The 27725-nt window shown below is 30.1% G+C and overlaps 1 protein-coding gene across 2 annotated transcripts in view; it reads right to left on the minus strand.

Moving 5' to 3' along the window:
• Ten-a (tenascin accessory) overlaps nt 1-27725 on the minus strand; it is a 297917-nt gene that overhangs the window by 253085 nt on the left and 17107 nt on the right. Inside the window, exon 1 of one of the 2 annotated variants that reach the window (XM_035092067.1) lies at nt 21145-21231. The exons of the other annotated variant lie outside the window; for it this stretch is intronic. The gene's annotated coding sequence lies outside the window, so the exon portion shown is untranslated. Of the gene's footprint in view, nt 1-21144; nt 21232-27725 lie in introns of those variants that run through there. 2 annotated transcript variants of the gene reach the window in all.

Below are 27725 nucleotides of genomic sequence, written 5' to 3' on the forward strand. Positions count from 1 at the left end.
TTATTAAATTATTTTTTGAAAAGGTTTATTCGTATATTGTAGCTGCTGCATTTAAATATTTAGAACTGACGGTTTGTAAATTAGTTTCCACTTCCCAACCTTGGCTCCTTGTTTCAAGTCCAGTAACTGATAACATTGAGTTCCCAATACACAAAAATTCTTCATGAATAGCACTTCTAGATGTCATTTATTCACATGCTTATTACTGTTTCCAATTCTATTGGATTTAATATAGATGGAATATTTCTTTCATTTCAAACTAATTAGATTATTTTTTTTTCATTTATTTTGTAACTCATCATCTAATTCACATTGATGTTAATCTTCTTGAAGGAAGTCTAAAGAATCACAAGATGACATCGTAATTTATTAAAATTCATCTCGACTCAAGAAATAGACAATAATAAAATGGATATTTCATTTATAATATTGCTCAATGTTTTAATTACTTTTTTTTTATATAAAATTACTCCGGAATTATGAAATAATTAATTAAACTCAAAGATCAATATTTTTTGTTAAGTTTCGTACAAGTTGTTAGAAAGAAACGTTTATGGATACGAGACCTCAATAAATTTTACACACCAATAATTTAATAAAGTTTGCGAGTAGGATAAAAAATTTGCTTTGCTCTAAATAGCAACGACTTCAAGCACTTATTGAATCAATAACGATGAGTATTCTTATGAGAAAATTTGCAGATTCATTGTGCTCTTGGTATTTTGAACTATTTCAAGTAGTCTACTGGATGCCTTTTCATGAATTTATAAGAGGTATAAAAAAATAATACAAATTTTCAAAAGTTGGAATTTTTTAATGTTATAAAATGAGATAATTTTTTATTTAATACAACTGACCAAAACTGTAAAAAAATTCAACGAGAAGTAGAATTTCAACAATAAAATTATAAATTTTTAATAAATTAACTTTAAAAAATATTAATTAATATTTTTATTAATTCAAAATTTTGATCATCTCTTTGTACTTGAAAAACAAAAACATTTTTACTTCAAATTAGGCTTTAAAAATTTTTATTTACTTGTCGTAAGTAGAACTGATATTAGAACTTGTTATTTAATTCAGTAAAATAACTTTTATCAGTTAAAAAAAACTTCTTTTTGTTCTTACACGTTATCTAGAGTTCAGTATTTCAATGAAGAGCTTTAAATGAAGTTCTAATTTTTGCTTACAAAAAAAAGCAAGGAATATTTATACATTATTAAAGTAGCTGGGCATTGGCAGACTTGCAGTGAACAACCCTTTTTTTTTAATCAATCTGAAAGATCATATTTCTATAAATTAATTGAAAAAAAGAGATTTCGACTACCAATATGGGAATGCCAAACAATCTTGAGCTTTTTAAGAAACTCTAACGAACAAACTTAAGAAAAAAAATAAAAATTTTCCCTCTCTTTTTGATAACATCTTTCTCCTCTCTAGGTAAGAACGTGTTCCTTTTGATGATGCAACACTTTCAAGTGGATTCCAGTAGTTTTTGAGCGTAAAGTTTTGACAATATTACAAAAGACTAGGTAACGTTGAAGAAGAACTCTTCAAAAATAGAAGATCACCTGTTGTAAGTAAGCTTCTAGTCCTACACCAAAGATAACAAGTAGCACAGTAAGATGTTGTATGATGAATACATATACTCTATATCATCTAACTGTTAGCGTTTCTCCAACTTGTGCAAAATCAGAACGAACGAAGCTCACAGTATACCCGCCGGCATAAACCCGCTTTCTATTCTGAAGTAGGATGTCATGTATGTTTGTCAGCTTTCTGTACTTTATGCGCAATAAAATGAGGTCGTCCATGCGGGTGGCTGGCAAAATGAAGGTAAAGTGGAGAATATTGGGATCTTTTGCCGTCACTCTTCAACTTTTGCTCACTGGTGTTTGTCGTTATATTAAGATATATGATTCACTAACTCGAAAGGGAATTGATCTTTTCTTCGAAATATATATTCTTATTCTCCCTCTTACGATAATGTTTTTTTTGACACTAATCACACCAGTCTCAATTTTAATACCAAATAAAATGTGGATTTATTGGCATATAACTGAACTTTGTTGATTAAAGGGTCCTGATATCTGATATGCTTTTAGTTTAGCAGTATCACGTAATGTTTTGCAGTGAAATAAATACCTAGTGTTTTTATTTATTTATCTCCTATCATATTCTAGATATTAAACATCAGAGAAGATAGTAAAATAATGATATCAACTAGTCATCAATAAAAAATATTAATTATTTTTAATAGTTTGTCTATAGAGAAAGAGTAATTAAAAGGAAGAACAGATTAAGATTCTTTAATATTGTCATCTTCAATAAATTTTGGTGGAATAAAAAAGCATTATTAAAAAATTATTTTATTATCATATAAAAAGCTAGATTAAAATTTCATAAAATATCCAGGATTTCATTGATCCTTAAATCAGAACTTTATGGTGGTTATAAAAATTTCAGACTTGGAACAATTTATTTAATTATTTTAAAAAGAAAATGAAAAATACGGCTTTACTGAGAAAAAACTTTATTCAATTTTATTTGGTGCAGGTGAATTTTATATTTGACTAACGAGAAATAAATATTAAGCCATCGTAAAAAAAAGCTTGTATTAAAAGAGTTTTTTTTTAAATAACAATGCCTTCTTTAAGATTAATATTAAATCCTAAAGTAGAATGATTTAACAACGATTTTTGTTCATATATTTTTGTTTATCAACAAAATTTGTTTCCATCGATTCCGTCAAAGTCTGCTAGATATGGATTGAAGCTTATCTTTCGATTCACAGGAGAACATTCTTCATGAAATATTGAATGTGACTACTGCATTATTTACCGTGGAAAAATGTAGATTAACGATAATCGCTCTAATGATAGAGATGAGGTTCATATGAGGTCAAGCCCATTTGTTTAATCGATCCGCACACGGTTTTTGTAATACAACCCACACGTTTCTAATGATGACGACCTGGTTATGAAGCAGACCCAAGTATGAAGTCAAAGCATCTTGCTTGTCCATATCTTGTCATTTTATCTCGACTCTTTAAGTATTGTAAAAAATATTGCTTATTTATCCTGAAAGAATAACCAAGGATTAATTTGAAGTCTCTTTTATTTTTTTAAACTTAAAGTTAATTGTACAACTGGTTAATGATATTGAACAAAGTAACAAAGTGTTCTATGGAAGAGTTAAATGCAAACTATTCTCATCAAATTAGCTTGTTGATGAATCGTTAACAATTGTTATTGGAGTTGGCTTTCTTCAGGCTGAGTAGAAATCATTTGGGGAGAACTTAATCATATAGTAGTATCGTATTTCCGACACGATGGTGGAAATTATCTATCACTTGGATGCCCTTCAAAGGGTATCTCACTTGAGTTTACCGTTATAGCGTATCGTGCAAGGCAAGTTGAAGCAATTGTCTGTAAATGATGGATGCCTCGAGGAGGATGAGAGGTGGTGGAGTCTCGTCGACGGCTATATAGAGGGTTAACGGGATCAAATGACAATTACCACCACAGAACGTCCGTTGGACAATGACGTATGTGACGCTACACGTTAAGTGAACCCTATGGAGTTGAATATTCTCCTGAGGCACAAAGGAATAATGAGAGAAGACGTATTACATCGGTAACTTGACTCCATCAGAGGTACAAAATCCTGTAAAGTACTTGACATTTTTGGAAAAATTCTCTTGATAAAATACTAATAGGCGAGATGAATATTTATGTTGAGTCATTTGCAAATAGAAAAATTATTAATTGAGATTAAATTGGGAAATGATCCGGTTGACGAAAAAAATGGAAATTGAATGGGAGTGGAATAAATGTAAACAATTGAAAGTTTGCAATTATTTAAAGAAAAAAAAAATTAAATTTAATACAATTACTTTTTTTTGAGAGAAAAAAATTTTTTAAAAAGGTAAAGTTATTCAATAAATTAGAAAGGATATTTATTGAGGAGTTTTATTTGGTGAATAAGATTTTGTATCGGATTAAAAGAAGAAAGAATTTATTTCACATTTTTCACTTCATTTTCATCATATTTTATTGATAGAAGAAATGAAAAAAATCAATTTACATTTTTTGCTTTTCATTTTTTTGTAATTCATATATCATGAAGCATTCAATCAGGCTATCTTGTTCCAAGCTCAAGTTACAAACCCACCTAAAGCACCAATCAAGTCGGCTACACTTGATAGATGGATTCAATTCACGTTAAACTCCCGGTTCTCAGAAGATCCTAGAATTCCGATAGCTTCTTTTTCAGTAGACTTAAAAATATATAATCTTTTTACGATGGCGACATCAATCACTCTTATGGATTTATTATGTTATGACATCATTGGGCTGATGATCGAAACAAAAAGAATTATTAAAAAATTGAAAGATTCAATAAATTTATTAATCATTGTACTATGTATTTGAATAAAGTTATGATCACATCTTATCTGTTAAGGAGGCTTTCATATTAATAATACAAATTTATTCAACTTGTTCGAGCAGTTCTTACTCCATCAATTCTATGGAAAATATGAAATAATTTACTGATTAATTACCCGTATAATAAAATTTCGTTCCCCAAAGGTTCCCCGACATTTTCCTCGTGGGACTAGAGGGAAGGTTTGGGGAACAGAATTTTTTTTTTCGTTGCTACAGCATAACATAGTTTTCTGCGAATAACTCGGGATCTATGAGGCCTACATAGAAAATAAGCATATCAGTGAATTCGTGAGAATGAGATCTTTTGATTACAATAGTTAAAATTATAATATAAATAATAATTAAGGCTAAAATTAAAGCAAGTTCCCGTTTTACCCCATTTTAGGAGTGGAATAATTAATTTTTTATATGTTTGACCTGATTCCGCATTTCTACGCATCAAGACGAAGAGAATGAGTGGTCGATCATCAAAATCGGACAACTTTGATTTTTCGACCCTAAAAAATGGCAAGTGGTACCCCTTTCCATTTTTTTGGCCAAAAAATAAAAGTACTCCGATTTTCAAGTTTGACCACTCATTATCTTCGTCTTGATGCGTAGAAATGCGGAATCGGGGCACCGCCCGGGAAAACTCACTTTAACACCCTCAAACAGGGTGTAAAACTGGATACAAATTACGAATCATCATCCCCTTGACTTTGAACCCTTATAACTCATGAACAGACGGTCCAATAACCGTTTTTAGGGACGTTTTGAAAAGATAAAAATCTAAACTAAACAGACATATCCATGAAAAATGTTTAAAAAATTTCTTTCACCCTTAAAATCGCTAAAATATAAAAAAAAATCACATTTTTTTAGGACTTTGCCAACTATTTTGGCAATTTTGAGGGTGAAATAAATTTTTTAAACGTTTTTAATGGATATGAATCTTTAGCTTAAATTCTAAAGTTTCTCCACACTCCTCGAAAATTATGGTCTGATGATTTTTTCACAAGTTATGAAGGTCCAAAGTCGAAAGTAGATGATTTTTTTACCCTTACTTCGACTTTGGACCACTATAACTCTCATACAAATCATTTAATAATGATTTTAAGGAGATATTTAGAAACTTCAGAATTTAAGCTAAAGATTCATATCCATTAAAAACGTTTAAAAAATTTATTTCACCCTCAAAATTGCCAAAATAGTTGGCAAAGTCCTAAAAAAATGTGATTTTTTTTTATATTTTAGCGATTTTAAGGGTGAAAGAAATTTTTTAAACATTTTTCATGGATATGTCTGTTTAGTTTAGATTTTTATCTTTTCAAAACGTCCCTAAAAACGGTTATTGGACCGTCCGTTTACGAGTTATAGGGGTTTAAAGTGAAGGGGATGATGAGTTTTAATGTGTATCCAGTTTTACCCCCTTTTAAGGGTGTTAAAGTGAGTTTTCCCGGGCGGTGCCCCGATTCCGCATTTCTACGCATCAAGACAAAGAGAATGAGTGGTCAAACTTGAAAATCGGAGTACTTTTATTTTTTGGCCAAAAAAATGGAAAGGGGTACCACTTGCCATTTTTTAGGGTCGAAAAATCAAAGTTGTCCGATTTTGATGATCGACCACTCATTCTCTTCGTCTTGATGCGTAGAAATGCGGAATCAGGTCAAACATATAAAAAATTAATTATTTCACTACTAAAATGGGGTAAAACGGGAACTTGCTTTAATTTTAGCATCAATTATTATTTATATTATAATTTTAACTATTGCAATCAAAAGGTCTCATTCTCACAAATTCACTGATATGCTTATTTTCTATGTAGGCCTCATAGATCCCGAGTTATTCGCAGAAAACTATGTTATGCTGTAGCAACGAAAAAAAAAAATTCTGTTCCCCAAACCTTCCCTCTAGTCCCACGAGGAAAATGTCGGGGAACCTTTGGGGAACGAAATTTTATTATACGGAAAGGTAAAAAATTAATCTTTCCTACTTAGTTGAACAATTAATTTAAAGAAAGGTTGATTCGTGGGACTGGAGGTTCTATTCCTCAGCTTGTAAACCCTCGATTCTGTTCAAACTTGTACAGAATAATTTTTAAAATCATCAAAAACTGTCGGATAATTCTTAAAAGGGATACTTAATTTCTACTATTTTTTAAATAGATACTTTCTAGATACAGCAACATTCGACGTAAGTATACATCAACCTATTGATTGATCATATGTGATCGAATAATAGAATACAAACCTTTTAATGCACAAATAAGGAAATTAACAAAATATATAATGGATGAAAAAATAGCGCACAAAATCTACAATTAGGTTTGGCTGTGATTGCAGAGATGGGCTAGAACTCTCCAGACTATTCTATTCTTCTCTTGCCGTAAACAAGTCTTTGAAGCCGCCTGTCACAGTTATGCAACTAATAATAATTATTTTTTAATTAAAAAACTTCTGTAGTTGTCGCATAATCTGTACTTACAGTCATGCAGTGTACACAACCAATGGATTACTTCGTGCAAATAAATTAATTGTGTATCACAAACATCACATCTTCAAAATGCTACCTGGCACGAGAATCAAACATACACAACATGACTACGCAATTTCTCATAAATTTCACTATGAAATTTTATCTGCATTATACATATTCAATTTCTGAATGTTCCAACCTGTACATGACAAATACCACTGGGTATAGAAATTTCTAAATACCTCTAGAGCGAGATTAACCAATAGTTTGATGAAAATGGTTCAATTTAGTCTACAAAAAATATGAAAAGTTGATGACATAAAAAAAATCATCAAATGAATACTAAGTCAATTCCCCGAAGGATATTCTAACTTTGTATTTTCTGAAAGAGTCCCAGTGGACCAATTGGTAAATATTTATCGATGGTATCCAACGTCGTGCAAGCTGGTACGATGCTGGAGTACAAACTAGTCTATAGATATATATATATAGATATACGTTATCTATATGCATGCATATAGGTGTGTTTATATTTGTTTGTGGAAAGCTGCAGATGAATGCATGCATAAAAATGACCATTCGTCTGTTGTATTCGGTCTGATAGCATTCTAAAAATGTCCTTGGATGTTCTAGTACGTGCACTATTGATGCGTTTTTTTTATATTCTTCGTTTAAATTTTTTATCAACCAATTCTTTCAAATACATCACAAATGATTGTTGCAAGTACATCTTTTTTTTTTGCTTTGTGTCTGTGAAAGTCGGGTAAGAAAATTTTGTAGTTCTCTTTTATACACAGAAACTTTCAACTACGTAATACACAATCAGCGGCTTCGAAACCATTCACCCCGAAATATCGATAAACTGCCTCGAATGTCCACGTATCCCGTTATTTCAATTTCCGTGTCGTTTGCAAAAGAATTCGCATCACGTTCACCTTCGTGCCATTGCGTTACAGCCATTGCAAGGTCGCTTAATGGAATTGCCTTTAAAGCCACACGTAAGTCTCATCGACATGACGAGTTTCTTACTTTTCACAACAGAAATTCTCTCCGATATGTTGACTCTTTAGCAAATAATCTATTTGGATGTTTCACTTGAGAATATTTTTCAATGTAAATTCACGTTGAAGTCTGTTGCCGAAATTTCATCTTTTTCTTCAAAAATTTACTAGAGATAAAAATACACGGTTGCAACCAAGAGTTTGTACTGCACGTAGATATGCAATGAAATCACGATAACAGAATCCTTTGGAAAAAAACGGGTAAAAGATAATTTAAAAATTTTATAAAATAATTAAATTGAGTTAAACATTTTTTAATTAACGAAGCAGGAAATTTAATCAAAGAATCACAACTAATGTTTTTTATCCTTCAAATAATTTATGTTGAATAACATAATTTTTAATTAAAGATAAAAACGTGAGTTTATTATTCAATCGATTAACTTTTTCTATAAATAATCAATTCTAATATTTAAATCTTGAGTATTATACCTTCAATAAGCTATTACATAGCACGTCGATAATTCCGGAATATTAATAGAAAATTGAATTGTAAATTTCGAACTCGGGAGTAAATCCATCGTGAATGAAATTTATATTTTCATGGAATAAAACAAATATTGAAAATAATCTTTATTTAATACATGAGAGTTGGAGGAAGGAAGGGAAGAAAAACACAAGTGAAGTAAATGAGAGTTGGGAGAGAAAAGAAACTGAAAAGGTAAGTTGCGTGTTCCCGACTGGGTAGTATCTACGGCGCGTGACCCGAGTAGTACATCTCAACGTGGGATCCGCCTGAGGCATCACCAATCGATTCACGTATTTAACGCATTGACCTACTTTTAAATATAGATATTTGCTCGCTTCTAGTTCAAATATTGTCTCAAGATATCAATGGTAAATAAACTCAGTTTCAATTTAAATATTTCATTTCAAATTATGTTCAAATTCACATACTTTGATAAATTTAAAGTTTCTGAAACATAAAGTTTTACTTTGAAACAAAGGAGAATTTTTTTTAATAAATCACCTTCTTGGAATATCGTATATACCGAGATATGAAGATAGTAACGGAGTCTGAATGCTGGAAGCTACTCGAAAACAGTATAATGTTGATGCAGCATATTCTGAAGTTATTTTTTTCTTCTTTCCTGTCGATGGCGTTTTCCTCTCTCTCGACACTCACCTGCTTCTACTTGATGTCTGAACTTCTGACACAATGAAGATCAGATCGATAATGCTTGATATTTTATTCAAAAATATTATAATTTTTTCGCTCATCTAGACTTTAAGTATCATGTCAGCTTATATTGGATTTGTACAAAAAAGGAGTGTGGACGAATCCAAGTGAAGCGACGAGAAATATTCCTCAAACGAAAGTAGAGTGATGTAGCGAGGGAGAAAAAAAAGCGTTTACTCGGAAATTTTCTAGTCTCGAGAAATTCCAGCTCGTCGGTACATCAAGATGCAGCTCGAGGGAACGATAGAAGTCGAGAGCTTGGGTCATATATATTGACCTAAGACTTCAGTGACTCGATGGTAAATAAACGAACGATGAAACTTGCTCTTAAACTTTAAAAGCAGAACTTTATTTCAGTCAAAATTTATATTAAAACCACAACCCATTGTCTAACAAATATCTTATAGCTATACAAAAACTATTTCGATCAATATGCGAAATTGAAAGGTGCATACTTCACTGAACAAATTTTCATTTTTGTTTTAATTCAACTTTTTTCTTGACGATATTACTTGAATAATCATCCTCTCTTAAATAACTGTTACTACAAGGTCGATTACTTAATTGCCCATGCTTTATGTATAAACATATTCCTCAGGAAAGCTTCTTGAAATTTTTTCGATACAAGAAAATGCAAATCAAGCACTCAAGGTTTACTACTCTGATTTTTCTTTTTTGTGTATCTCGCCTCACTTACTGGTTAATGTAGATGAGGTTTCTGTCTGCTTTTTTAACGATACCTGGAATTAAATAAATGAGATGTCAGCATTATTTTTAAACCAATTGTCGTGTAAATGGAACCACAATGCAATAAATATAGAAACAATCTGTTAAATTTAAAATGTCATGACACGTGAATATTATTTCGAATAAAAACAAAACTCTACTGGACTGTGTAAAAGAGTCAACAATCTAGAAAAAATGACAAATAAAAATATACATAGTTGACTGTAAAGGCGTTTGAAATATTCTAGATTGCAATATTTTTTGGTCGGTGAATTTTATCCTTTTTTTTTTAAATAATTTCTGTTGAATATTTTTATGTCATTTTATAAGGATATAAAAAGTAACTCAATCACTTTTTACGGAGCAATATTTCATCGTTTCTCCATCACAGACATCTATAATATACAATCCAATTTTTGATTAATAGATCCATAAACTCCTTATTTAAAATAAATGATGTCATATTACATCTGAATATCTTGTGACAAAAAATATTTCACTGAAAAAATATTCTATTAAAAAGAAATTCCTATCACATGTATTCAAACTTACAGTCAATCATGAATTTTTATTCAACATTAAAGTACATCATTGATTAGGATGTACAAATAATTTTTATCACAACATATTTTTTCACACAGTATTATATCGCGGTTTATTATGACACGAATATGACACATAATCGGATGCACAAAATATTTTTATATCCCTAGTATTAAATCATTTTTCAAGTTCTATTTTTCCACATGAAATAACTACCACATTTTTCAAACACATATAAAAGCAGAACTAAAAGGACTGTAAATAAATGAAAACTTTATTAAAACACTCGAAAAAATTTGTAATATTCAGTATTGTTTTAGATAAAAAAATTGCTATGTAATTAAAAATACTTCTTTGACCTGAGTTAAACATGTTTAAGTAAACAAAAAATTTCTTTCTACGAACAAATAATGATGATAATTATTAAAAAAAAGATTTAATATATTCCACCGGTCTTCATGAGTCTATTTAAAAAAGTTTTACTGGACGGACGCCATCAGAAGTTGTGATAAGGTCGCCAGGAAAAAAAAGTTCCTCGGAATATATGAATTTAATTCTCAAGTTATCTAGAATAAATACAAAAAAAAAACATCAAACTACAATCGATGAATTTTAGAACTAAATAAATTGTATTCATGATTAATCTGACATCCATAATTACCCTATTTCTTATGGTAATTTTTGTAAACAGGTGATTCAGAGATATTTTAGTAATGATAAACTCAGCTAAGTCAACCATTATATCATTTCATTTGTCTGTCAAGCAAAGTAAATATTTATGTAGTGTCAATATTATCGTGCAATCTCTTGCAATTTGCGGAGATGAAGAAATGTTGTGGTTTTATACTCACTGAATGCAGAACATGATGGAAACCTAGAGGCATTAATGTCTTGTCTATTGAAAAATATTAAACTCTTAAAGGTGGACCTTATTTACATTCATTTGAATTCATAAATTAATGTCAACTCCTCTAAAAAAGTTATTCCACATTTTTATATTTTTTTTAGAATTTATTACCCATTAGTTATACCGCTAAATATTAGAGAAAAATATAAATTCAAAACTCTAGTGAAAATTATAATGACACTACACTCATAATAAAAGCAATATTTTTTTTTACTAATTTTTTTTTTTATTTTTTAATTTAAAAATAAAGTTTAGAAAACTTGGTAAAGGAAATAATTTAAGCTATTTAATTTATGTGGAAACTCAAACTCAAGTACTTTCCATTTCATCGACGACACTCAAACTCTAACTGATGTATTAAACTAGACTCACGTCGTCCCAATCATAGCAGGAAGCTTCAAACTCCCGATATTTATTCACTCTACCGTCCGTGGTTTAAATGGTGTTACAGTTTGCCGGGTAGTAAAGTCTCTTTAATACCACATTTAAGGCTTATGAATCCTCGGACATTAGAATAGCGTCTATATTTAGCAATGTTTGGCTTAGGCCTTCCAACTCAGTTAATATACTCTTAATAACCGATTTTACACATTAGAGATTTCATTTTATTGTTGTTATTATTTTACAATCATAAATAGAAAAAGGAAACTTTTATCAAAATTTTCTGATATTGTGACAATAAATTTTATAAGCAATACATCTTTTTTTTTTTAATTTCATTCTTCAATTTTTTTTTTTTTTTTAATGATATTAATTGGAAAACTATAATATTTTTAAAGACCATCGTATATATTGATAGATTTAATTACGTGGACAACAGGTGCAGCAAATAATAAACTATTGAAAGAGAATTTATAGATAATTCTAAAAAATCCAAAACAATAAATTTATTGGTTTGTAAAGTATTAAAATGTCTAATTTTTATTTATTTTTTCAGCCATAAAAAATATATTGCCAAACAAGTGACATAATTAATCGCAAACTGTTAATGAATAACAAGAAAAGATTAAACTAATAAAAATAAAATTTTTTTTTTTTTCTTTGTAATTCATTAAAAATAAACAATGGTTTTTTCTGTAATGAAAAAAACATTTGGAAAAAAGGTTATTTTCAATTTGAAAATTCAGCAAACAATAATAAATAACAGAGTGCATTTAAAGTTATTTGTGTTTAAAACAATAAAAGACAATAATTGGAATAAAAAAAATTTTTCTGTTTGTGAATAAACTTTTGTCATTTCACAAAAACAAATTTATGTAACTATAAAATCAAAACCAGAACCGTTTGTTTTTTCCATCTTGTTTTTGTGTCATATCATTGCCATTGTGTATATACATTTTTATTTGCAAGCAATTTTTTTCCCTCTATTGGTCTGATATCGTAGCTAACGTAAAGCTGCAAGAGATGTGCTGAAAGGAAAATTATAGCTGTAATTGAAACAAGACAAAATAGCCTACACCAGGGGCATTTTTATTTTCATTCACACTAGAGAGTCTAACGATGAATTTAGTTCATAAACTCTTTCGACGTCGCTTGCATTTACGGTATACTGTTGAGCAGCAGTATTTATAACACATATACATCACTTACACGTGACACTTTCGGCCGACTTGGCTTTAACTACTGAGATATACCAATTCGCATGTGCAACGAATGGCGTGTGAATTATAAGTATTGCAAATAAGCTAAATACTATTTTTACTAGTTCGTTCTCATTTTATATTCTATCACGACATGATCATTATGTCTATGATTCTTTTTCAAGAAACAATTAACATTCAAATTGTGACGAAATGAATGTATTATTCGACCGTGTAATAAGTTAATACTTTCCATTGATTTTATGTTTTTTGTTTCCAACACTAAGGTTATAATAACAACTAAGAAACGATTTTATGTTTCATGATAAATAGTTATAATACTATTATTCACACTATAATAACAACTTTTTAGAGATTCATCGTAAATATTTATAGCAGTGAAGAGAGTCTATTATTCATTTCTATAGAAGTGCATATTGTCAAACTCATAAGTGTTTTTTTTTTTAAAAAAAGGAAAAAAAAAATAAATAAACGTATAACAATGGGAGAAATAAAATTTTATATAAACGAAAAATCGCACATAGTCAAGCTGAGAATATCAACAAGCTGAAATGGGAGAAAACATTTTTTTGAAAATATTTATAGAGCTTTCAGGATAACTATTTTTTAGACGGTCTATTTGGAGTTTGAAAAAATTTTTCTCCTATTGGAGTTATTTAAAAAGTAGCTATGTAAAAAGTAGCTTCCGTGTTGAAGTTTTTTTCTTCTGCAGGGTTAATAAATTATTAGATGTTTCACCTGAAATCTAGCGATTGTAGTATACAGATGGAAAAAAATTTTGCATCATCTGATTTCTTATGCTGTTGGCAAAAACTCATAATTTTTACATTACTCATATTCATATATTCACTTTTTTATACGGCGTTATTCTCAGCTGCTTTTCCACTGCATGTTTCGTTATTTTCTCATGCACATTTGCGCGCTAAAGTGAATGGAGGGCAGTGCCTTCAACTACGAATGGCAAGAAACAAAAGAGTACTGAGAAAAAGTAAAGGGGTTTGTTGGAGGATGGCATAAATATAAATGTCACATTTATATCTTTCGAAATAAACATAACTTTAGAGTTACTGGAAGATCAAGACGTAGATGAAATGGTGGTGGGAAAAAATTCAGGACAAAAATGGTTAAATTTTACTGTTAACATTAGGAAGAATTTTCATGTGTGGGTGTATCTGATAGAGGTGGATATAATTTAGTGGTAGCTTGAATATTTAAATATGAATTATTTCAGTAATAAATTTCATTACCAACAAATAGTTGAACCAAATTTTCTGCTATTTGTCGCTAGAAAGAAATTAATTTCCATACCGGAATTTATTAATTGACGGTCGATAAATTAATTAATATGTTTGAATGAAATGACAAGCATTTCTGTTATGAATAATTATCAAGCTCAAAGATTTAATAATAAAACTTTCGAAGTGTTTACAATTATCACGTTATGTGCCACTACTACGCGCTCATGCATTCTTAATTTAAAATATAACATCAAGAAATAGATTTAAAAATTTATTAATAATCATTGAATTTATTTTAAGAATTAAATAATAATTCATTTATTACTTTAAATATTATGCAACAATCTCTTACTTGTCTTTTTAATAATTTATGACATCACCCAATATTAAATGCTATAAAATAATTTCATCATGTCTTAAATCTGATTTTTATTTAATTTCGAGTCATGATAAAAATTGATTTCTCAACTCAGGTTCAGAGAAGTTTGCAACTCTTGATCCAATGAAGAAACGGTTGTTTGTAAAGTGTGATAGAAAATCTTTAGGGTGTCGTATGTTTATAACCAACAGTCATCAGCATGGTTGATCTAATAGACGATCACCCAAGTGTCGACTCTTGAGTCACGATGTCAATTTAAAGTTAGCAAGTTTTAGCGTTAAGTAGTCTAGTGACAAACCGGATGGTCAAATTGAGTTGAGCTTTCATGTTGTAGAATAAATAGAATCTGTTACTTAGTTTAATAACATTGACACTTGATTGATCTATGACTCAAGAACGTTCTTCAGTAAACGTTAATATCCCTCAACATACTAAGAATAAACATAACGAATGACTACATTGAATGATCGATCGTTGTTGTGACGCAGCAATTTTATCAAAGTAAACATCATGGAATTATGTAACCCTCTAGAGAAAAAAGCATAATGTGATTGAAGCAATTGATTGGATACAACCCTCAGAGGATTCTACAGAAACTATGTATAAATTTTCATTATACTTATCTTCTTGTTCCTACTCAACTTCACTTCCCCAGACGATCGAAATAGACTTTTCGATTGAAAGGGTACAATTCCTTTGAGATATTCAAAAGTATATAACACAAACCAAAGACTACATATTGACGAGATTTATCGATATATATAAATACATAAATATATCGAATATCACCACCGTTGAAATCTCATGAATATTTTCCACGTGTTCCCAAAGCGTTTGCAAAGATTAACTTTGCAGCGAATAAGACAGAAGCCAACATGAAAACATACAATACCATCTATACACTTAGACTCTGAAATTGAAATCCATATTTTCCTCTAAAGAACGAATGCTTACTTTCTATCATTTTTCGAAGCTTACAACCTTTATCCCTTCATTTGTCTTGGGAAATGGCTTTTTTTTTTACTCTCTTTTATTCACCAAACAGAATACTCAGTAACATCTTTAAAACACCTACATCCACCACGTCAACAGTTTTGCTCGATTATTTTTTATGTCTATTGATATCATATTTCAAACAAGAGAACTTCTGTGAAGCCTGTCATTATTACAACCTTTTTTGCGGTGTATTCATGAACACCAGTCATACCTCAAGTTGGTAAAGTCGTCGATTGTTCGCGCTCAATCGCAATCATTGCGAGCTGTTCGTCACGCGATATGGAACATCCCTTTTTTTTTTATCTTATCTATGTGCAATTTTTCTCTAGAAACGAGTAACGTCATTAGTCTTTAACTGCAATTATGTCTAAACGACTTCGTCTCCACCTGGCACAATCACTCAGATATCGTCCATCATCGATAATCACATCTTACTTCAATGACGCGTCCTCGTTAACGCCCAACATTTTTTCAACTATTTTTTCCTCTTCTCATTTTTCCTATCCTTCATTCTAATTCAATTCTTATTTTTCACAATGAATTTTAACCATTAAAATTTAAAGACCAAACCAATCGACGTTCTTTGTTGCGCTAAGCTTTTAATATAATTCGTCAATAATAGATTCTTTTATTCAACGATAAAAGTGTTATCAATAAATTTTAAAAATTAAAGAAATTATTGAGAGCAATTATAGATCTTTATAATGTGAGTGTTTTTTCCTTCCAGACTTTAAGAGTTTCGTTATTTTCTAGAGTTTGAAAAGAAATAAAAATAAATAGTAGTTAAACTATTTCACAGTACTTAAAAATATCAATAATTGAACATCAGTAACAAAACATAACAAGAATTTCCTTGTTATATTAGTAAACTTTTTACTGTCTCTTTCTTTCGAACTCTATGTACAACTTTTAGAAACGTTTGTGTAAATTATTAATGTCTTATAATAAATGCAATAATTGTTTATCAATAAATGTACTTGAGTTAGATAATGAAATTAGAGATAGATTAAATGAAAACAAATTAAGAATATTTATTGTTACTTTTGTATAATCACGTTAAGTTGATGCATTGTAAGATGTAATCTCCTGTGTTCCGTGTTAAACATTAAATCAGATTGCAAATAGTGGAATTAAATCACAAGATAAATATATATTATGTAAACCCAACATTATGAAAATTCAAGTATAAAAGTTATCAAGAAGAAAGAATTTTTATTAAACTTAATAAAGATCAAGATTTCTTTAAAATATTCGGGAAGTTATATAGTCTTCAGGAAATTAGAAAAGAAACTCTGCATATGCAAATTCTTCATATAATCTTCTTTTATATAATCCCTACGTAATTTTGATGATCGCTTTAAACAGCTTTTTGTAAGTTTTGTTTATTTGAATAAAAATCATATCTACACTGAGAAAAAAATTTTTGTTATACAAAAAAAAGTTTATTTTATTAATGAAAATAATTCAAAATATTCGCAATAAAATATTTTATTGAATTTTAAAAACGTATTTTGATATTTGATTGAAGATTATAATAATTTTAAAGACAAGTGACATTTAATTAATCCTCACTTTCTGAAACACTATGGACCTTAAGAAAAAAAATTAAACATTAAAATAAATCAATACGAAAGATAATTCTATTTAAAATAATCAAGAACAATAAAAATGTTTTTTTTTAATAAATTATTTTTAGTAACCTTCAAAACTAGATCTATAAAAATATCTCTTTTCCAAAAAAACATTTCATTACGACTATCTAAAATTTCAATTTCATTAATTGAAAAAAATATTACTTGTTCCCAATTATTTTTTTCTTCAGTGTACCAAATAATTATTTTCCAAAACAAAAAATCTTAGAAAAATGAGAGATATTAATATATTATTAACAAAAAAAAAACTCACACTCATAAAGTAAAATTTCGTCTTGATTAATTAATTAATTTTACTCTTCCAAAATGAGTGAACTTTCAAATACAATAGAGTACCACCTCACGTGAAATTATTGACAGATACTCCAATGTGTTGTTAGAACTATACCATCAACAACTTTATAATTATTTATCCGAGTTTGATACATATTACAGTACACAAAGTAAGAAGGAGCCTTTTCACAAAAATAATTGTACAAAATGGAATGTTTTGAAATACATAGATACAGCAAAGGTCTTGTATGAATGTCGAATTTTAATTACACATGTTGCCATGTGCAATAAGTCACAAACTTTCAGAATGACTTTATCAATGAATTCAACGTTGAAGAATAAATATCCAATTAGCCATCATAATAAACAACAGATTTATATTGTTTTGTTGTTGTTATAATTCCACAGCTATTATCAGAAACACATATTAGCACAATAGCATAGCAGTTACTTTCATTTAATTAAGAGAATAATAGATAAAGTTTGCGCGTGCGTGTCTCCTTGTGCTCATTCTTCGTATTTTCTCTTTACTTCTCTTCTTGCCACAACTATGGAGCTGCTCTTTACATATATTCTACGTATGTATATGTATTTCCAAGTTTCAAAGGACTCGCTGCTTCTAGCACTTTGTGTCGTGTTTCGTGCACGCGTTATTGTGCTGTAGAGAATTGTATAGACACTGTATTATACGACTCTGAAGACTGCCACGCGAGTGTACCTTGAATTGAAAAAGTACTTTAGCAATAAGACGATAACAAGAGTATGGCAAAAAGGGCGGTTCATATTTTGTATTTCACCCATTATTATGACTGGAAGATAAAAAGTAGTGACTAGAGGACAAAGAAAAATCAATGGCACGCTGACCTATTTGCCAATGATTCACTGTCCTGATTCTTATTTCAGTGTGTCCATTTGCACGCTACAGTTAATCACACGGAAGCTTTTTCTTTTATTCTCCCATCAAGCAGTAGTTGGTAAAAAAAATGTAAGCAGTTAAAAGTGCACTTTATGTTAGGATATTGTCGCTGTTAAAGCTCAGACAAATGCTTCAAAATTCTACTGCTTTTATGTAATTCTAAATAATGGAAAGATTACTTTAAATTTTTTGCATTATTTCTTTACTTAATTGTTACCTCACTTCAATGTACTTCAACATTTCTCTTTCAATGGCTTTCAAAAATTAAGAACAATGCAAAAATTTTTTTATTTTATATGAATATTTAAAAAAAAAATAATTTTTTCATTATTTTATTTATTAAATTATTTATTATTAATTATTTGTTATTAACAAAAGACTCAGGGCTTTTTGAAATTAAATAATTTTTTTTACGTAAATTTATTGCAATCGAAATACTTCAAGAAAATATTTCATTTGAAATGACCAAATATCTTTTATTTGTTTCCTACTAAATTGTTGCTGCTTTGCATCAATATACTCAAATAATTCACCTGCCTAACCTCTGTGCAATAAAAAAAAAGAATCCAAACCATTTTTCTTCTCAACTAAAATAATTTTTATACATTAAGGAATGAAGTTATTACTTTTTCAAGCATCATAGAAAACAATTTACTACATAAATATGAAAATTTTAATGTAGGAATACAATATAGGTTGCATAATTTGCATTTAATATACAACTACATTCCTGTAATACATCTAGAAATAAGCCAGAATATCTTGGAGGTACAAAGCTATCTACAATACAGAGGCATTCTAATGAAACAGTGATTCAATTATTACAAAGTATTAATAATCACATTATTACTTTGTAATAAACTATTTGAAATTTGAGGTTTTCAACAGTATGAATATCTGAGTCGTTAATTTCTATCTTTATTGAAATCAAATGTCATCAGGTGCAGATTTAAATTTTTTAAATACAATAAATAGAAAATATTTTAATAAACAAATTGGATTCCTTACACACTTAAAAATGCATTAAAAGTATAGCATTGACTATAGGCAATGATAAGTCATGTAGAGAAATGAATTAAATATTTAAATAAATTTTAATAAGTAAAAATCATCTTCCCATTATTGATTTTATTACAATTTCATCTCAATAGATTAAAATTAACAATCAGTCTAGGAATGAAATTTTAATCTTCTCGACAGGGGTTATAAAGTAAAAAGGATGTTATGCATATTATGAAGTGAATTATTAAAATATTTTATGATCTGTAAATTTCATGAAATATAGATTATTGAAAATCTATACGTACGATATTCCACTGCACTGAGAGAAATATATAGTTGGATTTACTATTAATAGTTCGAAAAGGACTCAACTATTTTTGTCAAATGAGATATTAATACAGGATTGTAAATCCAACTATGGGACTGAACTATTATTTTTTAGAGTGTGAGAGAAAACTTTTATCTGGTTAAAAGAGAAAAGACCTTTTTATTTTATCGAGATGACTTCCTTTAATAAAACATATAAAGCTTGTACATGACTACTACCGGATGTATCACTAGAGTAGGCTAGGCGATAGCGTGCTGACTACTAATTAACACAGTTCTCATATCCCATGACTTATCTAACATATAGATGTACCATGGTCGATATAATCATACATATAACTCTCAATTTTCTTTTTATCATCTCCTCTCGTTTAAATACTCCACACTATATAGATAAAGCTTTTATATAATAAAGTAAGCTTCATTAATGTTAAAACTCACTCTAGCAATCGTTGCTTTTAATTGTTTTATTTCATGATTTGATATAAACTCTTGATGAATTCTAATATAATTATTCTACAGAGTTATTCAATTGAAAAACTGAATTGAATGTTCTGATAACAGATTAGAGCATCGAGTATTTTATGTGCTGTTTTATTATTATTTTATCTATGAATAGAAAAAAAATACTCCTGTTGTAAAGTTGTTTGGTATCCATATATTGGTAGTTGAAATAACAATGATTTTTTTTTTATTTTTGAAAATCTATCAAATAACTTTCTATATAGTATGAGTGTATAATTTGTAATGATAATTTATAAGTTGAACGCAATAGCTATTAATAAAAAATAAAATTTACATAAATTGCTTTGATTAGAATTGCAGCTATTTTTTCCTAGCAAATGTGGTGGAGAAATAAAGACAGACGTTCAGTTAAAATGTCAAAACAGAAATTTCAAAAAAACTGTGTGGTGAATCATGTTGGAATTTAACTGAAATATATTTCAGACTATTTTTAGTATCAGGATGTTTTTTACTATGGGTCAACTGTTACGATTGTTAATAAATCATCAGTTTCCGGTGAAATTGAATAAAGATAGTAATTGAATAAGAACTCAAGTAATTATTTTTCTTAAACAATGTAATAAAAAATCTCCTTTTTTCCTTTTAATTTGTAGAAATATGATCTTCCAGATCAATTAAAAAAACGGTTGTCAACTGTGAGCCTGTCAATACCAAACTACCATAATAATGACATGCACGAGTATAAAATAAAGGTTGCAATGTGCAAGAGTTAAAAGCTTTGCTTAATACGTAAAAATATCGACGATCGTTGGAATAAAAATAGCAACAATGTTTCGTATATACAAATGCCACAACGCAGCGGTAGAATTTCCTGTCAATATTCAAAATTGTGCATTGACGTTTCGTAACTAATGGATCGAAAGCACATTGCCAACAGGTCGATTCATTGTTTATCTACTCTCAGCGACGTGCTCACCTGCGTTGATCTCCTATCCGAATTCCATCCCATGGAATTCGTGGTAGTGCTTGTCGAAATGCGCTTAAAAGCTCAAGCGATTTTATTTCCGCACAAGAGTTGAATAATAAGTGGTCGATTGAAAGCATGCTAAGAGAGACAGAAATATATTTTCATTGCATTCACTGAATATTCTCAAGCATTTAATGGAACATTTGTAACGATCATGCTTGCCTTCACATTGATCCCAATAAGTATACGTTTATACCTTGGTCGGTCTGTACATTGGTTTTACTACTTGCGCGGCTGACCAAATAAATGCCAAGACTCTTCACTCTGAATAATATCTAAACTAGTTTCAATAAAATGGAAATTAATGGGGCTAATTGATATTATCTTTTTTTGTCTACTCAGCAGGTGTTCCTGCATTCCACTATTGATTGCCATTGAGTTGAAATAGTAAGGGTTTTGTGCACGAACTGTGGTATGGGAGCAGTGCAGAAATGACTTGGAGAAGAACAAGAAGAACAAGGGGAGTAAAAGAGAGTTGGATTGCCCCAGTTGCCACCACTAATGTCTCCTCATACTAACTATCTTTTTATTTTCTTTCTTTCTATATATATATATATACAGTGAATCTCTAGTCTAACCATTGCGCTGAATCGAGAAAATCCAAGTAGTTTAGATAAAAATAGCTTGAAAGTAGACACTTTTGTTTTTACCACCCTCTTTATTATTTTTTTATCCTACTTTTTAGTTTGCTGTGTTAAATTTAAAAAAGCTAAAGTAACCAGTCCTAGTTGGTACATTACCATTTTTTTGTTCCATAACTACGCTACTTTGTGTTTAATCGTGAGAGTATTAAATGTCAGAAGTCGATTTATTCTACCGGTTTCTTTAAACTTTTTCGCATAATTTAATGAACAGATAAATGAAAATACGTCATACTTTGTGTTTATTACCTTTTGTTTGAAATTTTTTCATTCTCATCTTGTTACAAATATTTTTTTTATTAATTTTAACTGAACAGTCTTTGAAAAAAATAAACTCTCACTAAAACTATTTTTTTTTTGTTACAACTCAGCTTACAATTTTTTTTTATTACAAGTATCATAATTATGTGTCTTAAAAAAAATATTATTGAACCTCTAAAAGTCATCATTTCGTTTATTACCAGTTTTTAGTATTCTTTTTACGGTCGTCATTTCCTGACTATCATAAACCAATATCAGGAAACTATTTTCTTATCGCATATACAATATCAAAGATATTTTCCAATTATAATTAAATATTATATGCAATAAAGGAAATAACATTTTATCAATAATTCGTAGTTGGCATGTACAATTGAACAATAATTGAAGCTGAGTCAATAAAATAAATTTATTCATTGGTTAATATTCTCGATTCAATGTTGAGTAAATAACAATTGAAAAAAACGATAAAACTTGCTCAAGATAGAGCAAAACAATTACCACTGGAATATTTGAAAAATAAGGTCACCCATTGCAATATCCCACTTTCCTTCCTATGTACTCACCTCATAAAATTGCTGTTAACCCACACCACAGTTTGCTATACTTCTCGACAGCGTAACATTCTTCTACATAGCTTCTACGTTTCTTCTCCTATTATCCTATTCCATCAGAATGAATAGATGAATTTTGCAACACTAGAATGCGATGTGGAAATTTTGAAGGAAATAGTCGATTACTATTAAGTTATTTAGCTAACATGAGAGAACTTACCATCACTAAACTCTGTTTCATTAAACACTAAATCATCTGCATCACAAGAGAAAAAGTTAAACATACTTTCATGTTGTGAAATTCAAAATTGTTGACAGCGTGTCAGAAAATAAATCTATCATCCCAGGTAGCGAACAAAGAACAACTCATTTGTCGTGCTAAAAAAAATTTTAAATGATTTTTCAGTTAATTTGCATAATTTGCCAACAAAAAAAATGTTTGTAAAAATTTTTCTCTATTTGTTTTATTATTGTACAATATTTATTATTGGAAAAAATATTTCTTGATACTTGACTTTAAAATAAAATCCTTCAACTATCAAATATCTAGCTATTGATTCTCTGTAAGCCAGTATTATTGTCCAAATCATGCCAATGGTTTATCAAAAACCCTTCAGCAATGGCAATAACTTGACCTTAATCTTTACATGATAGTAATTTTATTTTCAAACAAGCGAGAAATGTGTGTTCAGATAGATTTCTCTCATTATCAAACGAACCGTTCTAATTAGCATCATCAATACAATTTCCGCAGCGGTAACAGAACCAATATCAGAATACTAACGTGTTAGGTCACAATACGAAATGGGAGAGAGGACTAGGCCGTGACCATGTATGCTGTTCCACCCGAATGATATTGGACGGCGTATATACACAAGAGGGTTAGACATCGAGGGCATGAGGCAGACGTAGAAACGCCACGTAGAATTTCTGTAATATTCCGTATGACAGCGGTTACCCGGTCCCATAGGGAATGCGGAAGTAATGATGTGGGATCGAACCTGAGCCACCACTCGCGTCAGAGTTCAATAGCGCTGGTGTAAACATGCGATTGAATAATTTAGGGGTCTCTACTGATAAATTTGGCATGCTTCAACCGGAATGAATAAGTGCAACGCTATTGTGTATATTTAGTCGTCTTTTTTTACAATGACAATGAATACGTATCATTATTAGCTTTAATTTTATATTCAAATATCAATATTGGTGTATATACATAGTTCAATATGTTTTTAATTATATGTATGCGTTTCAGTAGAATTAATTAAAATTTAAATAAATACTTGTTATCTCATTGCTGAATTATTTATTAAATTTTTGAAGATTGGCATCAATGATTCATTAATTTTTTAACGGTTAAGTTTGAGACAAAGCTGAATAGTTAAAGATGAAAATAGATTCTATGGTAGTAACACACGTTTATGAAAAACTGACAAAGATCAAAAGATAACTAAACACATTAATGAAAAACATCATAATATATTTGATTAATTAATTTTACTCATCAATTAGTCTATGTTTCAAGTGCATTACTACATCTGTAGCCATATTTCATTGATACTCAGGATGTTGGAACAGGAATGAGCTGCATGTATTTTCTCTTAAATCTATCACCATCTCCAATGTTTGGCATTACTTCATGATTTCTTATTCCAAGCTTTTTTATTTTTTTTTCTTTCGTTAATAATAATAGTATTGTTTTTTGGAATCACTCCTATATCACACTTTTTTTCGCTTTTATTTTTTTAGTTTAGTATGGTAAAAAAAATTTTAATCTCCTTCTTTACCATCCATGAATTTTAATATTCCAGAGGAAATTTTCGACAAAGTTACAAACAAATTGTTTCATGCGTTCGCGTAAATCTTAAAATATTTTGTCGTAAAATTATCACGGCATTAATAATAATTAGGCTCGACTTGTATGCGGGGGCTTCTGTTTCATTCATTTTCAAAGCCTGCAAGAGAAGTTTATCTTTTCTACTAAATCACAACGTGCACTCGTTCAATTCAAAGAAAGTTTTATGGTAAATAGGGTGGGTATGAAAAAAGGTGCTCTATACATAATGTGAATAAAATTAATTCGATGTGGTAATGGTATTTGGCAAGATAAAAATGATATATTGTTGAAAATAATGACAAATATGTTACCCAAAATACAAGCAACTCTTACTGTTCACATTCATCAACACCTTGTCCAACATCGGGTACTAATATGAAATGAATTTCACGACCGGTTGGCATAACGAGACATTTGGCGTAACGAACATTAAATACTGTTTTGCCATCGTGCACATAAATTCACGTCAGCGCTCCGAGTAATTTATACAAGCTGATACAAGTATAACCGGGCACCGAGTTACAGTTGGAGGGTGAACGTGTGCTGATAAACGAATACGTAGAGTATATTAACGTATTTTACGTGCATTCGTTTCCCGAGAGACTAATGAAAAACGCATGGAAAAAATATGTCTCACATATACACTCTATCAAAATGAATTTAATTTTAAAAATTGGTGAATCGCATCGAAACATTATGCTACTACTTTACACTCTACCCTAATTTTCCACTTTCCACCGCACCAAACTTTCCGCTAAAAGGCTAAAACCAACCCTATGCCGCTCATGAATCTGGATGAACACCAAACTATATCAAAATATTTTCATCCGACTCTTCTCTGCAAAGTAACCAAGTTAAAAGTGCTAGGAGTAGCCTCGCACAAAGTCTCAAGTGTTTTTTCTCAGGTTGCTTTTTTCCTTGCTCAAGTGTCTGTAGTGAACACGAAAATATAATGAATATTTTTCCTTGTCTTTTCAATTCTGTTTGAGGTGAATTTGTATTATGTAATTTGGCGAAAAGGTTTTCAATACTTTCGATAGCTTCAACCTCACAAAGCACTACTTATATTTATGACCCGTAGTATTATTGAGTGGGTAGAAGTATAACGACAAAAGAATTTAATAGGGAGGATTTTGATCGGCAATAAAGATTACGTAGGAGGGTAAGAAATTTTTTATTGTCACGTTAACGACACCTCAAAGTATCTTTCTCTTTATTTTCACCGACTACTTTCCCCTCACGCGACTATTTCTCTATTCCCGGTTATCAACCACGTGTAAGTGTATAAAATATATAACATTAAGTTATGCTTCACCTTGTACATCCGGCTTCGTGTGTATATCGCTATCAAGGTGTAGATGAAACCCAATAAAGTGTAAGCTAAAGAGCAAAACCGTTATCATGACTAATCCAGATGCGATCGAAGCATTAGTGAGACTGTATCGCGCGTAGGTTGGAGAAGCAAATGTTTACCAAGAACTTGGCGGTGTTCAGAAATGAGAAATGTAGCAAAAGAAGCAAGTAGTGTAGGTCAAAGTACTCTAAGGGTTAGTTTCATAGCATGAAATAATAGATCAGCTTTGGCAGGGCTCACTTTACCAAACAAACTTTCAGCCAACTCCATACCCTAATATTTTCATTTGTCTTAATTATGAAATGCAACTCCTTCGTTACATAACACTTATGTAACCACAACCACCATTTCTCGATTACGCTCTGGTGCGTGGCATAACACGTAAATTTACCACATAAATTTCGCTTTCCAATGCTTTGTCCTTGGTGTTTCAATGCTTAAAGCCCTTTCCCACAATTCTATTCTCTCTCTCTCCATTCTCTTTTCCGTCATTGTATACACTTTGGCGGTATGTTTGTAACCACATAGGCGTACACACCTCGTATGAAATGGAACATGGTCCGGGGTTGCAAGAAAAGTTACCTCGCACGAGTTCGTGAGCTGTAACAAATTGCCAATCTCGACCTCGGTACCAGTCCCTACATTCTACCAACTCTCCCACTACCGTCACATCAACATTTCTCATCGCGCTCCGTTACACTATCTAAGACGGGATTGCTGCATTTTGCATATTCCTCTTGTTGATTTTCTCTTAAATTTTTGCAAGTTACTCGTCTACATATATTTCATATATTACAGTGCAGGTAAAAAGCACAATGGAATGGACATTTTTTGCTGTCATGTATTTTGTAAAATATTGGTATTAAAAAGTACATTTTTTATTAAAATGTATACAATGACCTATTTTTAGGAATTTATTGGATTTATTATTTTCATTTAAAATTGTCACTTTAATCAAGATATTAATTTTCGGTGAAAATAAAAAATCTAATTAGATGATTGATGAAAAAATTAAAATGATTTATTTTAACAAAATATCGATTACATACACGGAAAAAAAATTAATTGTAAACAAGTAATATTTTTTTTAATTAACAAAATTAGAATTTTAAATACTCGAAATGTTTTTTTTTGGAATTACTTACAATAATCCCAAAAATGATTCATTGAAATAATACGTTTCCATTGTGCTCGATGATTTTTTATAAAATTATTAATAATCTTGTTTTAATTAAACAGAAATTTTTTTAATGAGTCTAAAATTTTCTTAATATGATCGGAACCCACCCCAAATTTTTATTAGATTTTTTTTTCTCAGCAAAAAAGAAAATAAAATAAATCGATAATAATCTGGGTCAAGTTTTTAATCCATTAACAAATGAAAAGATCGTCTGGAGACTAGTGGAGTTTTAACGAATTTTCAATCTCGTTCTCTACTTGAACTGAGTTGCTTCAGGTAGCATACAGCCTCTAGATAGTTTAGCTAACTTGAACGTCTTTTTCTCCACATTCTTCAGTTGCTATTCACCCTCAAAGTAACCCTCAAATCAGTTGACGTGCTTCCATCTACTTTACATATTCCTTCATCTCACAATTCGTAACAATATCCAATTTCAAGGAAGTTGCATGTATACAATGAGTCAGAGCTACTACAGGAAGTACATGAAAATGTTGCAATGGTGGTTACACGTGAGAGCATGTAGTTCACGTGCTAGACAGTGTGACCGTCGCATGAGAGAGAAGTATGTCTGGTAGGTGAGTTTATATGTGGGTATATATGAAAACGGGGGAGGAGTGGCGATATAAATTGTTTTCAACGTTGAGATCATAACTAATGGAAATGGAGTGTGACTTCGTGTTCGCTGGTTCATAAACTTCAAAAT

This window comes from Chelonus insularis, unplaced genomic scaffold (genome assembly GCF_013357705.1).
Source record: "Chelonus insularis isolate UGA/USDA-ARS -01 unplaced genomic scaffold, ASM1335770v1 contig_93_pilon, whole genome shotgun sequence".
Classification (NCBI taxonomy): domain Eukaryota; kingdom Metazoa; phylum Arthropoda; class Insecta; order Hymenoptera; family Braconidae; genus Chelonus; species Chelonus insularis.